Source organism: Zootoca vivipara, chromosome 6 (assembly GCF_963506605.1).
Source record: "Zootoca vivipara chromosome 6, rZooViv1.1, whole genome shotgun sequence".
In the NCBI taxonomy this organism is placed as follows: Eukaryota; Metazoa; Chordata; class Lepidosauria; order Squamata; family Lacertidae; genus Zootoca; species Zootoca vivipara.
The window spans coordinates 2,028,935-2,043,062 of NC_083281.1; the positions used below are offsets into that span (position 1 = coordinate 2,028,935).

At 48.9% G+C, this 14,128-nt stretch overlaps 1 protein-coding gene across 11 annotated transcripts in view; it reads right to left on the minus strand.

The window, feature by feature from the left end:
- TCF3 (transcription factor 3) overlaps positions 1–11,571 on the minus strand; it is a 105,457-nt gene extending 93,886 nt beyond the window's left edge. For 3 of the 11 annotated variants that reach the window (XM_035119254.2, XM_035119252.2, XM_035119255.2), the window contains exon 1: positions 10,661–11,564. The gene's annotated coding sequence lies outside the window, so the exon portion shown is untranslated. Of the gene's footprint in view, positions 1–10,660 lie in introns of all 11 variants that reach the window. The other 8 variants (XM_035119262.2, XM_035119259.2, XM_035119256.2 and 5 more) reach the window with 4 other exon arrangements.
- Positions 11,572–14,128: the final 2,557 nt, after the last annotated feature.

Consider the following 14,128-nt stretch of genomic DNA (forward strand, 5'->3'; position numbering starts at 1 on the left):
CAATGGGGACATGGACCATTCATAACGTGGGAATATCATTCACAATGGTGAGCAGGGGGGGAGTGAAGACAAGCGACAAGAATCTGCTATAACGTCGCTCACAGCTCCTGCTCAGAATTTTGGGTCCTGAAATTCATTCCAATGGTGCGGATAAAATATCGCAGATAGGATTCTACAGGGTGGGGTTTTAAGTGTGTGAAAACAGTCCAGACCCAAGGATCCCCCCGATTCTGGAGGCCTCAGGTGCCATCCTGGCACCCAGGCATCTTCACTCGGTTGCAAGGGTGCAAAATGCGCCTGGCAAATTTTGAACGGCGTGGAAGAGGTTACCCAGAGAAAATGCACCTTGCGGATCTCCAACGCTGGCACGGACACTGGGAAAAGCCCACTGTGGGCACAACGTTGGAGACCCCCTGCTCTGGCTTCTAGGGTTGTCAGACTGCCAGGTGGGCTGGAATCTCCAGGTGAGAGCGAGAGGGTCTTTAAGAACAACCATAAAGCTATTAAGGAGACTGCGGCCACCGCTTGCAAGCTTCAGCATGGCAGGAACAGGCCGCAAAGCATTGCATGGACTCTGAGAGCGAGTGGCTGCCCCTCACCACTTCCCTTCTCCCAATTAACCTCCATCTCCAAAGCTTAGGAGATGGAGGGAGGACGAACCACCAGGGGCTGCCCTGTTACATTGCCTGGGCCCACCCCTGGGTGTTACCGACTGGCTTCTTTTCTGAAATACACATGCATTTGGCCGTCTGGGGTTCAAAGCTGCAGGCTGGGCTGCTTCCTTTTACACATATTTGCACAAGAAAACCTACACACAACTACGGAATCAGATCATCCTTTAATTATCTGCACAGGAATATTATAAATAAATCTTCCGTGGAACACTTACGTCCAGCCGGAACGAGCCCTTAAAACTCTGATAATGGGTTGTTATCCAGAGCCGGTCCAACTCAGAATAGACCCATTAGAAAGGAAGGCATGGCTCCCTTGCTTTCAGTGGGTCTACTCAAGAGGAGAAATGAGTTGGCCACAGCCCAATACCCTATTGCACGCACCCCCCAAAACTCGGCCCTCCAGCTGTTTTGGGACTACAACTCCCATCATCCCTAGCTAACAGGACCAGTGGTCAGGGATGATGGGAATTGTAGTCCCAAAACATCTGGAGGGCCGAGTTTGAGGATGCCTGCCCTATTGCAAACCACCCACCCACACAAACACAAACACAAACACACCCACACACAAATACAAGCGCCAACAAAATATTTAATCAGGTAAAGAATTGGATCTTGCAGATTACACCTTTAGGGAAAGCCTTCCTGAATCAAAATGTCTCCGACAGGTGCCTAAACCTCACTGTGCAGTGTGATAGGAAACAATATATAAGCTAGGTACCCTCGGCGGGGGCCCCTCCCAATACTACAAGTCTATTATCTCAACTATATCGCTTGCTAGTACAACAATTCACTTGTCCCGGGTCCAACAGGGCTCCCATATGCCTGGAACTTCCCCGGGCACAGCCGGGATCCGTCCGCTGGCAATGGCGTCCGAGCAGAATTTCCAAAAAGTGGTCAAAACGTCTGGGGAAATGTCCAGCAACCCCTATTGGAAGTTGTCATGGCGTTGTTGCGGCTACTCTTGAGTAAAGGCGCCCAAGTCCGCTCTGTCTTTAAGAGTTTTTTTGTGCATAGTATTTACAGTGCAGAGATAGCGGAAAACATGACCTCCTAGTCACTCGCAGAATCCGGGAGTGGACGTTTCCGGCTACGGGACCAGCATAAGAGTTTGGGCACCCCGAAACGCCTCCTCCCGACCTCACGTTTGGTGGCGCGCCTTAATTCGGGCGCCGGAAGGGGCTGCCTGCTCCCCTCCACCTCTTGGTCCTGGCGGCGCAGAGGCTCTCCAACACCGTTGAGCCCTGGCACCTCCATCCCCGCTCACTTCCCGATTCCCCTCACCTGACCCGCTGCTGCTGCTCTCCCTGGGCAAAGGGCTGGTCAGCAAGAGGGGAGGGAGGCTCCCTGTAGGAAGGCCCCCTGACAGAAGTGTTGATTTTTTTGTGTGTGGCAATTTTGATTTTTAAAAAAGCAGCTTACATTTTTGGGGGGGAGATTCTGCAACAAAAAAGCACGACAACTTTGGCCCGCCCCAAACCACCACCTTTTTGAAATATGGCAACCCTACGATATGCAAAAAAGGAGAAAAAACACACACATTGGAAACGGAAACAGCATTAACTGTGGACTAAGAAAGAAGTTTTTTAATGTAGTTGCAATTAGACCGGCGCCAGTCGCCAAGCACACCTGGCGAATTTCAAACACTGGCTAGGTTCTGTCTGATCTTGGCTCCACCCACTTTTGCCTGTAGCCCCTCCCTCACCGCTGCCATCCACGCCCCCCCCCCATTCTCCAAGAGGGAGTGTGGCCCTCAGGATTGAGCGGCCAACCCTCGCCATTTTCCGGGCCCCTTGGTCGAAAGGGTCTGATTGTAATCTCCTTGGGGCAGAGGGGTTATCCTGCCTGGGGCTGCCAGATATATCTGGGATTCATCTGTTGGGCAGAAATTCCAAAAAAAAAAGGAGAAAAAGGTAAAAATGTCGGGGGAAACCCGGGCATGTGTCAACCCATGTTTTGGGGGGCGAATTTCCTTAAAAACAGCTTTAAAAAACAACAACTTTGGATCGGATGTTTGAATTAAGACTGGGGAAGGCAGAAAACAGATCCAGGTTCAAACGATTACCTTTTCCGTAACCAGATCAAAGGCTCTTCTCCCCCCCCCCCAATATGTGGTGGATTTTCAAGAACGCAAGGGCATTTTGGGAGACAATATATAACAAGATAAAAAAATGTTTAAAATGACTATACCCAAAAACAAAAACTCCTTTTAGGGATTACAGGGAGAGAAGTCCCTGAAAAGGATGATTAATTTGTTTATGCGCATTAAGGCAGCAGCTAGGAATTTTATAGGCTCAAAAACGGAAGGAAGGAAGATATTCCCACTAAAAAAAAAGGACGGATCAGTAAAAGGTGAAACAAAATAAAAAAAAAAATCCTTCCAGCATCACCTTAAAGACCAACTAAGTTTTTTTATTGTGCTATGAGCTTTCGTGTGCATGCACACTTCTTCAGATATGTGCATGCACACGAAAGCTCATACCAAAATAAAAAACTTAGTTGGTCTTTAAGGTGCTGCCGGAAGGATTTTTTTTATTTTGTTTCGACTACGTCAGACCAACACGGCTACCTACCTATAATCAGTAAAAGGTGATTTGGGTTCTGCCGAACTGGCAAAGCTGAAATAACAGAAGCTAATGGAGAAGGTTTTGTGGAAGGATGGAAATAGGATTATTTAAAGTGGTGTCATTGTATGGTGGACGCACGAGCAGGATTCGAACTATGAGCGACAGAAGGGATCAAAGATTATAGTTTTGTTAAGGTTTAAGAGATAGAAAGCAAGCTGCGGCAGAGGGAGAGAAACAGAGACACCGCGGGAAAGGGGGTGGGAAGTCGCGGGGGGGGGTATTCTGTATCGAAATATATGTATGAAATTTCGGGAAACTTTCTAAAATAGAACTTCAGCTCAAATGATTCCATTTCCTTCGTTCCCTTTCCTCCCAGGGAGCCCAAAACAGTGTGCTGCCCTTCATTTTACCTACACAACAACCTTGCGAGGTCGGCCAGGCTGAGAGACACCGGTGGGCCCTGGGCTCCCCCCCCCAGCAAGACTTGCAAGGTCTAGCAGAGATCTGAACTTGGGTCTCGACTAGTCCCAACTGGCCACAACACCAGGGGTGTCGTGAGGGCTACCTCTCCTCAGAGGGAAGGAGGAGATAAAGGGGTGGGGTGGGGAGTTAAATTTTTCTGCCAGGCTTTGGTTTTTCTGAAGCCGTCATCAGATTTTATTCCCTTGTCAGCCAGTTTGCAAAAAGGCAGCCTGATGAAGGATTATTATTATTATAAATGTTATTATTATTATTACTATTATTACCCCACCCATCTGACTGGGTTTCTCCAGCCCCTCTGGGCGGCTTCCAACATATTGGGGGAATGAGCAAAACTCAGTGGCAGAATACCTGCTCCGAATGCAGGCAGTCCCAGATTCAATTCAATTCTCACCGTCTCTATATAGGGCAGGCAGGGGGATGGGACGAGGACTCACACATGAGACCCTGGAGCACTGCTGCCGGTCAGTGTAATAATAATAATAATAATAATAATAATAATAATAATAAATTTATGCCCCACACAAGATGAAAAACACAGTAAAGCATCGAACATTAAAATCTTCCCTAAACAGGGCTGCCTTCAAATGTCTTCTAAAAGTCGGAGAGTTGTTTATTTCCTTGACATCTGATGGGAGGGCGTTCCACAAGGAGGGTGCCACCACCGAGAAGGCCCTCTGCCTGGTTCCCTGTAACCTCACTTCTCGCAGGAAGGGAACCGCCAGAAGGCCCTCGGAGATGGACTTCCATGTCTGGGCAGAATGATGGGGGTGGAGATGCTCCTTCAGGGATACTGGGTCGAGGCCGTTTACGGCACGGTTCCCAAACTAAGGCCCGGGGGCCGGATGCGGCCCAATTGCCTTCTAATCTGGCCCTCGGATGGTCCAGGAATCAGCATGTTTTTACATGAGTAGAATGTGTCCTTTTATTTAAAATGCATCTCTGGGTTATTTGTGGGGCATAGGAATTCGTTCGTATATATTTTTCCAAAATATAGTCCGGCCCCCCACAAGGTCTGAGGGACAGTGGACCGGCCCCCTGCTGAAAAAGTTTGCTGACCCCTGGTTTAGGGCTTTCAAGGTCAGCACCAACACTTTGACTTGTGCCTGGAAAAGTCCTGGGAGCTATTGCAGGTCTTTCAAGACCGGTGTTATACTGTGAAGACAGCCCTGAGCAAGGATCTGATTCAGTTTAAAGCAGGTTTCACTTCGGAAACCATGAGGACTAGAACCTCATTTTATGAGAAAGCATCATGAGTACCTACTTTGAATGCTTAAGGTTCCAGGTTCTGACACCCCTCACAAGACCCTGGCCTGAAAATTCCCCCAGGGAAAAGAATGCCTCTTCTCTTCTCTTCTTAGAGAAAAGACAGCTTCATTCAGCGATAAAACCGCTAGCACCTTTGCAAAGCTCAGCAGGGCCCGGCATGGTTTGGAATTGGATGGGAGACCGCGTGTTGAGACCCCCTGGGATTGCAGCGGGCTGGAATGGATGTCCCTCGGAGTTCCCTTCCAACTCACAGGTTCTAGGATCCTATGAAATCTGTATCCCTTCAGATGTTGAAGGATTCCCTCACCAGTACCCTAGCCAGCCAGCATGGCCAAAAGACAAGAGACCAGAAATATCTCGAAGCCGCCAGGCAAAAACGGCAGCTTTCCCCCCAGCACAGAAGCTGCTGGAGCAATTTCTGGATCCGACCCTCAAAAGCTGCAATCGAGGTTTTTTATCCTACACTCCTTTGGTCCATAATGTATCCGCAGTTAAGGCTCACAGATCCACAAGTTTCTAGAAAATTTAAATGGAACTGCGGTCATTTAGTCCAGGAGTAGGCAACCTAAGGCACGGGGGCCGGATGCAGCCCAAAAGCCTTCTAAATCCGGCCCGCGGATGGTCCGGGAATCAGCATGTTTTTACATGAGTAGAATGTGTCCTTTTATTTAAAATGCATCTCTGGGTTATTTGTGGGGCCTGCCTGGTGTTTTTACATGAGTAGAATGTGTGCTTTAATTTAAAATGCATCTCTGGGTTATTTGTGGGGCATAGGAATTCGTTCATTTTTTCTTCTTCCAAAATATAGTCCGGCCCCCAACAAGGTTTGAGGGACAGTGGACCGGGCCCCTGCTGTGAAAAAGTTTGCTGACCCTTGATTTAGTCCAACCCCCTGTCAACGCAGGAAACTTTTGCCCAAAGTGGGCCTGCGATTGCCGGCTCGAGAAACAACACCAAACTCGGGGGTCATGCGACGGACAAAAGGAAACAGACGCAGAACGAAACCTGCGGAACTGACTGCCGTAAGATGTAATGCAAAAACAAAACAAGAATGCATGGAGGGATAGGCTTGTTCCTGAGAAAGGCCGGGGTGGCGTTGCAAGGAAATTGTACTTTGCACATGCTCTGCTGCCAGCAAACACTGCTCGATACACACGCAGGAGAGAGGACTGGCTTACATCTCAGAGAATTACAGCAGCGGGACCGGATCCCCAGATTTATTTACTTTTCATTTGTTTTGGTAGGAAATACATTTCCTCTTGACCACAATGGCCACGCTAAAATGAGATAGCTGTCCATTTCTACTCTGGCCTCCCTGAAATGTGCTCAGTTGCTCCAAAGTGCTTTTCGCCCACTTGTCGTTCTTCGTGTGGTGCAGTGGTTAAGAGTGCTGGACTAGGAACCCGGGAGAGCAGGGTTCTGTTACGGAAATTAGGGCCACACTCGGCCCCAAAGCTGACCCCAAAGAGACCTGGTCGCGGCCACCATCTCTCAGGCTAACCTACCTCACAGGGTTGTTGTGAGGATGAAGTGCAGAGGGAGAAAATATGCCCACCCTGAGCCTTGCTAAAAATGTGGGAGATAAATGCAACAACAACAACAACAACAACAATGTAGTTACTTGCAAAGCTGCTAGTCCACATTAAAAAGATATTTGAAGAGTGGAAGAATCGAATGCATGTTTACTCAGTGGGAAATCCCACTGGGTCCAGTGAGCCTTACTCCCATGTAAGCAGGCTCCGGACTGAAAAACAACAACAACACAACATCTCCCCTGTTTACTTGGCGCAGGATTAAGCCTCGTTGAACGTGGCACCCTTACTTTGGAGTATGCAAACAACATCCAAACCAGCCTTCATTTTTAAAAAAACAAAAAACAAACCTGCTATTTAGATTGTGTGCCCCCCCCAAAAAAACACAACCCAGCTTCTATTTTACATCATGTTTAAGAATTTAGTATCTTCAAAAACACCTGGCAATTTTAAAATTATTCTTTACACCGGCCTTCCTCGGCTCCAGCGACGCATTTAAAACTGAGAAGCCAACTGGGGGTGGGGGACTGCAAAAAATAATGTGTGGGTTTTTTTTAAAAAAAAAACCCTGCGCTCAAAGCGATATATCTTTGCTGATCCGGAGACCCGTGTTCCTGGGTTGGGAGAATACAAATTTGCTAGCAGGTGGCAGTGTGAGGGGGGGGGGAGAAAGCAAGGTAAATATGTATAGAATCACACATGGGGGGGGTTTCAGGACACAGGGAAGGGGGGGGCGTGCCACCCACAGAGAATTTCGCTTCCCCATCGAATGTTTCTACAGATATGGATATTGTTGCATGGGCGAAAAAGGTAACATCAATATTGACTGCTTCCTTGCATTCTGGGATGATGGAGGGGGGGCAGCTGTGGGGGAAGATTATCCCTTGCGGACATTCCTCCACCCGGTGGCACGCCGTTCGAGTGCCCAAACAGCACATGGGTCTTGCCACCCTAAGGCGTTTTGGAAGGACTTCCCCCAGTTTGGGAAGGAGACGGGGGTCCCAGACCTTGGGGGTGGGTGAGTGTTAAGGCCTGCGAGAACAGCTTCCTTTTGCTCTTTGCAAACCCCCCCCCCACGTGAAAAGGGCAAGGACGGAGCAAGACCCAAGGGCAAATAATACGGGACGGGGGACGGGATGGGACCGGACGACGACACAGGCAAGGCCCGATTTTGCCCTGCACCTGCCTCCATAAAAATAAATAAAAACACAATTTGGTATGGAAATGCCACGCCTCCACACACACACAAAAATACTGCGGAATTAAAAGGGGGGTTTCTACCTTCCCGGTGCGCCCACCCCCCCAAAGGAAAAAAAGAAAAGAAAACTCCCTTCCCTATTGCACTTCAACCTGACTCAGTTCCTGAGTCTCCTCCTGCCAAGGCCGGGAGTTTTATTACTTTAGGACAAAGAGTTTCTAGCCAGTCTCACCCAACCCTCCTCCTTTTTCAACTCCCCCTTCTCCCTTCCTCCATCTCTCTCTCTCTCTCTCTCTCTCCCCCCCTGCTTTCTTGTCCTCCAAAACCAATTCCCACAGCACCCATTTTCGTAATATTATTATTATTATTAATTTTTTTAAAAAAAACCCACCAGGCAGGGTTGCCAATACTTTGCGGAGTTGCTATCGAAGCATTCGACCCCAGTGCAATTTAACACACTCTCTGGAAAATCTGGGAAAAAATGGGGGTGGGAGCTGAGAGGGTGAAGGGGGGGAGAGAGAGATGGGGGAAGGCATCGCACACAAAGCAGAAGAAGGGGGCAGGTCCAGCCTCGTGCACTCAGCAAGAAAAGTTTGCAGAGAGGCACACACAAAGCTCCCAGCAGCTGCCATTCATACAGAGAGCTTTTTACTACTATCCACAGACAGGCAGACCTCTCCCCCCCCCACCAAAAAAAATGGGTTTAATTCAGCAGGCAAGACATCTCTTTTGCATGCAAACAGCTGCTGTCTTGGAGCCCTCCAAAATAAAAATAAAAATAATTGCAAGGAGATAAACACTTTCATATTAGGGGGGGGGGCACCATTATGGTACTACAGTTCAGCCAACGGTGACAAATGTTGATCTATCCTATTTTTGCAAGCTACTCACACAGAGGCACTAAATCGGAGGTGTCTTACGGCACAAACCTTACTGGTTTCTGAAAGATCAGCAGCACAGGCAGAAATACCATAAATATGTATTTCCACGTTTAAACCTGGGAGTGTAGGGCTGGGGTGTGGGGAAGGGAGGAAGCGGCGACTCCATTGACTATTAGTCCTCATAATTCCACATGCACGCAGAAATATAAATAGATCTTTGATGCAATGCATTAATTTACTGTGCTGGTCGGAGGCCGTATTAAAGATTTGTTTGTAAATATATCTTCCTTCCAACAGCAACTTATGCAAAACAAGCTTCCAGATTGTCTGCATAGACAAGGCAGAATAAAATGTATTTTGGAAGAGTTTTTGGACTCCCTGGTTAAGACACAGACTACCAGGAGGTATGGAAAATTTGCACACACAATGGGATTTGGGACAAAACTTAGGATGGTGTTGTGTTTGTGTGTGTGTGTGTGTGTGTGTGTGTGTTTGGGAGGGGGGAGGAGACAGAGGAAGGCAAACCTGGTGCCCACAAACAGGCCAAATCAAGATTGTTTCAGACAAGCAAACACGTGCAAACAAAAAACAAAAACACCGAAAACACTAAACAGCCTTTTAAGAAAACCACCACCGGCCCAAACTTCCCTGAGTCGTTTCTTTTTGTCCAAAAGCTCGGCCTTATTCGGAGGGCTCCTTCGTGAAATTAAGGTTGTTTTGTGCAAAAAGGGGATTTTGAAGGAACGAGACAATCTATCCTTCATTTTGCTAACAATAAGGGGAGCTGTGGGTGGGGGGGGGGTGGGGGGGAAAGGCAGAGAATAAAACCTGCGGTGGAAAATGGTATATTAAATTCGGGGAGCCGGCCAGCCTGTGTCGGAAAGGCTGGCTTGTGGGAAGGTGGAGCCTGGGAACCTGTAAAAGACGAATAATCTGTCCATGTGGTAGAGGCCTACCTGAAAAAAACAAAACTTAAGCCATTCCCAACTCTTTATTTACTGGATCTTTCAGGGTCAGTGGGCAGGGCGTGGGATGGTGAATTATGGAACGTCGAGCAGGAGGAATAAAAATGGGAGATTAAAACAGGAGAGATTATGATACTTTCTCAAACGCACCAGCCACCAGCAGTAGCCCGGTCGGCTGAAGTGTATATGTGGAGATGTTCGAAGGGACTGTTTAAAAAAAACCTCTGGTAGACAACTCTGGATCACAACCACCTTTGGGAACAACTCTCTGGTTTGTCCGTCCTCCGTCCCCCCAACAATCAAGCCTCTCTTTTCGCACATGTAAATTTAAGGGGGCGGAAAGTTTAACAGCCAGGGAACTGTACAATTAAAGGCCAGTGGTTGTTAATGGGGTGAATTGGGTGTGAAATTCGGGGTCCCCCCCCCACACCTCAAGGAAAAGAAACGCCTGGAATTCAAAAGCTTGCTACTGTAACCGGTTCAAAATAAAATAAAATAAAGACATCATGAACAACCCCCCACCCCACTCGCCAACAAGCACAATGTGACCTGACTCTATTCCTAAAGTCCACGAGGCAGGAAAATGGGGGGCTGGACCCCCCCCCACAAAAACAGAACTTTCAAATAGTTTTAGATACAGTAGCAGTAGCAGCAGCCCCCCCCAAAAGAACATTAACTGTGTTAGCGGAACAGGGAGACCCCCTCTCGCCCCCCCTTCCTTGCTTCCACTAACTTCCCGCCCCATAAAGTTTAACACCACTTCCGGGGGGGGGAGAGAGAGAGAGAAAGAGAGAAAGAAAGGGCAAGAGAGGGGGAAGGAATCCCTCACCATTTTAAAATAAAAAATAAATCAATCGCAGGGGGTGGGGGCGGCGATAGGGATGTGGGGGAGGGGGGGGCCACTGAGGAAAGTCGCGAAGAAACGGCCAAGTTAGTTTTCCACGGTGGGAGATTTAAGTCTGACCTGAGCCGCCCCCCCCCCCACGTCCTCACACATTACACACAAAATAGTTCCGAGGAGGGGGAGGAGTCAAAAGTGAACATTCTCCCCCCCTCAAATTAAAAGTAGGAGCCCCTCCCCCCTCCCTCCAGCTTACCTGCTCAGTTTGCGGTGAAATTGGGGGGCGCGGGGTGCGGGAACCGCGTCACATCCACGACTGGGTGGCGTTGATCCCCGGGGCGCAGCCGGGCTGGGCGCCCCGGTCCCTTCTCCTAACCCTTCCTATTGTTCTCCCGGCGGCGGCTGTGGCAAGGCTGACGGAGGCGGCTTCTTCCCCCCCCTCTCCCAGCTTTTTAATAACAATGTAATAAAAAAAGAGATACAGAGGCGAACGGAAATGGCTACAATGTAGCAAAAAAAGAAAGGGAGGGGGAAGGGGAGGAAGGAAGGAAGGAGAAGAGGAATTTAAAAAAAGAGAGGAAGAGGGGGGGGGAAAGAACCGGGAGCGGAGGGAGGGAGAGAAGGAAGGAACGGGAAAGAGATTAAAGGGGAGGAGAGGACGGGCTCCGAACGTTCGGGGTCCGCGCGCGCCCCGTCCCGGCGCCCGGATTGGCCGCGCCGAACGTTCGATCGGATGTTTGGCCCGCGCCGAGCGTTCGATCGGATGTGCGCCCCGACGTTCGATCCCTTTGATGTGCCCTCGCCAACGTTCCACCCGCTTCCCGGCGGCCGCGGGGGAGGGAAGGAAGGAAGGCGGGGGGCGGGCAGGAAAGTAAAAGTGCCGCCGCTCCTGCTTTTTTTCTTTTCTCTTTTCTCTCTCTCTCTCTCTTTTCTCTCCCCTCTTTCTTTCTCTCTTTCCTCCGGCTCCGAGCCCCCTCTTTTTAGCGCTTGATTCGCTGGCTCATCGTTGCAAGAGCCTTTGGTTTTGCCCCTCTCTCTCTCTCCGTGGGTTTCTGTTTCTCTCCCCCCCTCCTCCCCCGCGTCTCGCTCGCTGGGGCAGGCAAAGGCGGACGGGCGCCCCCTTCTCCTCCTCTGCTTACACACGCATCCACACACACACACGCATCAAGGCCTCCCTTCCCCGACGTATCCTTCCGCCGCATCAACCACCATTACGACCAGCTGCACAAGTTTAAAAAAAAAATGAACGGGGTGGGGAGGGAAGGAAAGAGTTAGGATGGCTGGGCTCTGCCCACGAGGCTCCGTCCCCCTCGCCCGTCCCCCACCCGCCTTCCTCCTCCTCCTCCTCCTCTCTCCAGCTCCCAAATACTTAGGAGGGGGGAGGGAGAAATTTGGATTTTTTTCATCATTATGATTTAAAAGGGCTATCTCCCCAGAATATGGTCTCTCTCTATCTAGCAGAGGGCGCGCTTTTTTTATTTCCCTTTAAAAAAAATACACGCTCTTTTCCCCTACAGATCCAAATGTATTTTATTTTATTTTTTAGGGGTGTGGGGGCCGTGGAAGAGATGGAAGCGGTCGATTAAATGGCTGCCCTCGTGTGTGTGTTTTTTTGTTTTTAAAGGGGACGCAGTGCGGAGGGCCGTTGGTCCGCCGCTCACCCCCCCCCCAAGCCAAAAACACACTTGCAACTCTTCACTCTTCTTCCATCGGCAAATGGAGGGGTGTGTGGGGAGGAAGGGTGGCAAGGGGTTCAAAATAACTGGTCCCCCCTCCACTTTTATGGAAGATCCAGCAATATTAAGGCTCCCCCCCCATATTAAGAGCTCACTCACTCTTATATATAAACTCACTCTCTCATCCCGTAAAGTGAGAGGGAGGGGTGAGAGTAAAGCCCCCCCCCATCTGGATTTCAATCTTCACACTCCAGGGTCAAGGGCCACCTGCTCTCCGTGACAGCCCCAAACAAGTTCCAGAAGCCCCCCAACTTTAAGCAGTTCCCCCACCCTCACAAAACACACACACACACACAAAATAGCCCCCACTACACAGACCTACGGGTGCCTCCTGCTTCCACCCTAAAACTATAGGGAGTTTGGGGGATGCCTCCCTCCCCACCCCACCAGATCAGGGGTCCCCAAAACCACAAAGAACTGGCAGAGGTTGAGTTAGGGTCCTTTGGGAAACCCCACAAAGCAGAACCTCCTAAATGATCTCTCACAAACCCCTCGAGTCTACATATCGGCCTCCTGTGTTCTGCACTCCCCAATCCCCCCTCCTGTGCTCCCCGGGGGGGCCCCCAAGAGTGGACTTCGGCATTTAGTGGTGACTCACAGGGCCCCACAGAACAGATCTCCCATTCCTGCCATCCCTGAGACCCACATCACAAGCCCTCCAACATTTCTCTGATGAAATTGTTGTTGTTTAGTGGTGTCCGACTCTTCGTGACCCCCTGGACCAGAGCACGCCAGGCCCTCCTGTCTTCCACTGCAGTCCATGGGACTCTCAAGAGTCTCCTCCAGAACCAGAATTCAAAAGCATCAATTCTTCGGCGATCATAGGGACGTCCTATTCCATCCCCTTCATTTCTCCCGTGAAAATTGGGGTGTCCTGTTCCATCCCCTCCAACGAAGAAGTGTGCATGCACACAAAAGCTCATACCAAAATAAAAAAACCTTAGTTGGTCTTTAAGGTGCTGCTGGAAGGAATTTTTTTATTTTGTTTCGACTACGTCAGACCAGCACGGCTACCTACCTGTAACATCCCCTCCAACGTTTATCTGATGAAATTAGGGATTCCCTAAGGAAAAGCAGAACGTTCTGGGATAAAATCAGAAACCAGTTGGCTGGAGCAACCCAGTCTGATGAGCGGGGTATGATTAATAAAACTATTATTAATATTGTGGAACAAAGCGTCCCTATTTTTCATCTGAGAAATGTTGGAGGTTATGAAGCTGAGTGCTGGGAGCTTTGAGACAGGTAAACGAAATGACTTATTCATGCAGCAAATTGTTCCATTATGGAGCAGGACTCATCTGTTCTTTTGAGCATAATCCGTTTGTTTGCTTATTTCCCTTAGACCTTTTCGAAGCCCCCAGAAGCTGGTGGCTGTGACCTCCCCCTGTGGCAGAGAGAGGCTGGCAGTCTTAGAACTTGTGAGAAGAAGGAATTCCTTGGGGAAAATAGTCCTGCAACCACCTGCTTTTCACAAGTGATACCAAGTGAACTTCCTAAAATTATTTAAAAAAAAAAAATATTTATGATTCCCACCTCAAATGATTTACCCTGAAGGTCCCCAGATCTATCCTTATTCCCCTATGGAAGCGTAATTGGTTTCGTGTGCTGCTTATTTCATAGCATTGTAGAATCGGAAGGGACCCCATGGGTCATCTAGTCCAACCCTGTGCAACGCAGATCACCCAACCTGAGACTCGAAGCCATAACTCTTCGTCTTGTGCTCTTATCGGCTCAACTATCCCTTCAGCCCATTATTACCACTCCTTGTAATATTATTATTATTAGATATATTCATATCCCACGTTTATGATATGTCTTCTTCTCCTTGACATCCTAGGCCCTTTTAAAATGTGTTGTTTTCGTTTTTATTTTTTTTATGTATCTTGTGGTTTTATATTCTGATTTTATCCTGTGAAACACCCTGAGACCTGCGGGTATAGGAGGGTGTATAAATTCAATCAATAAAATAAAATATTCAAAAGTAGGCC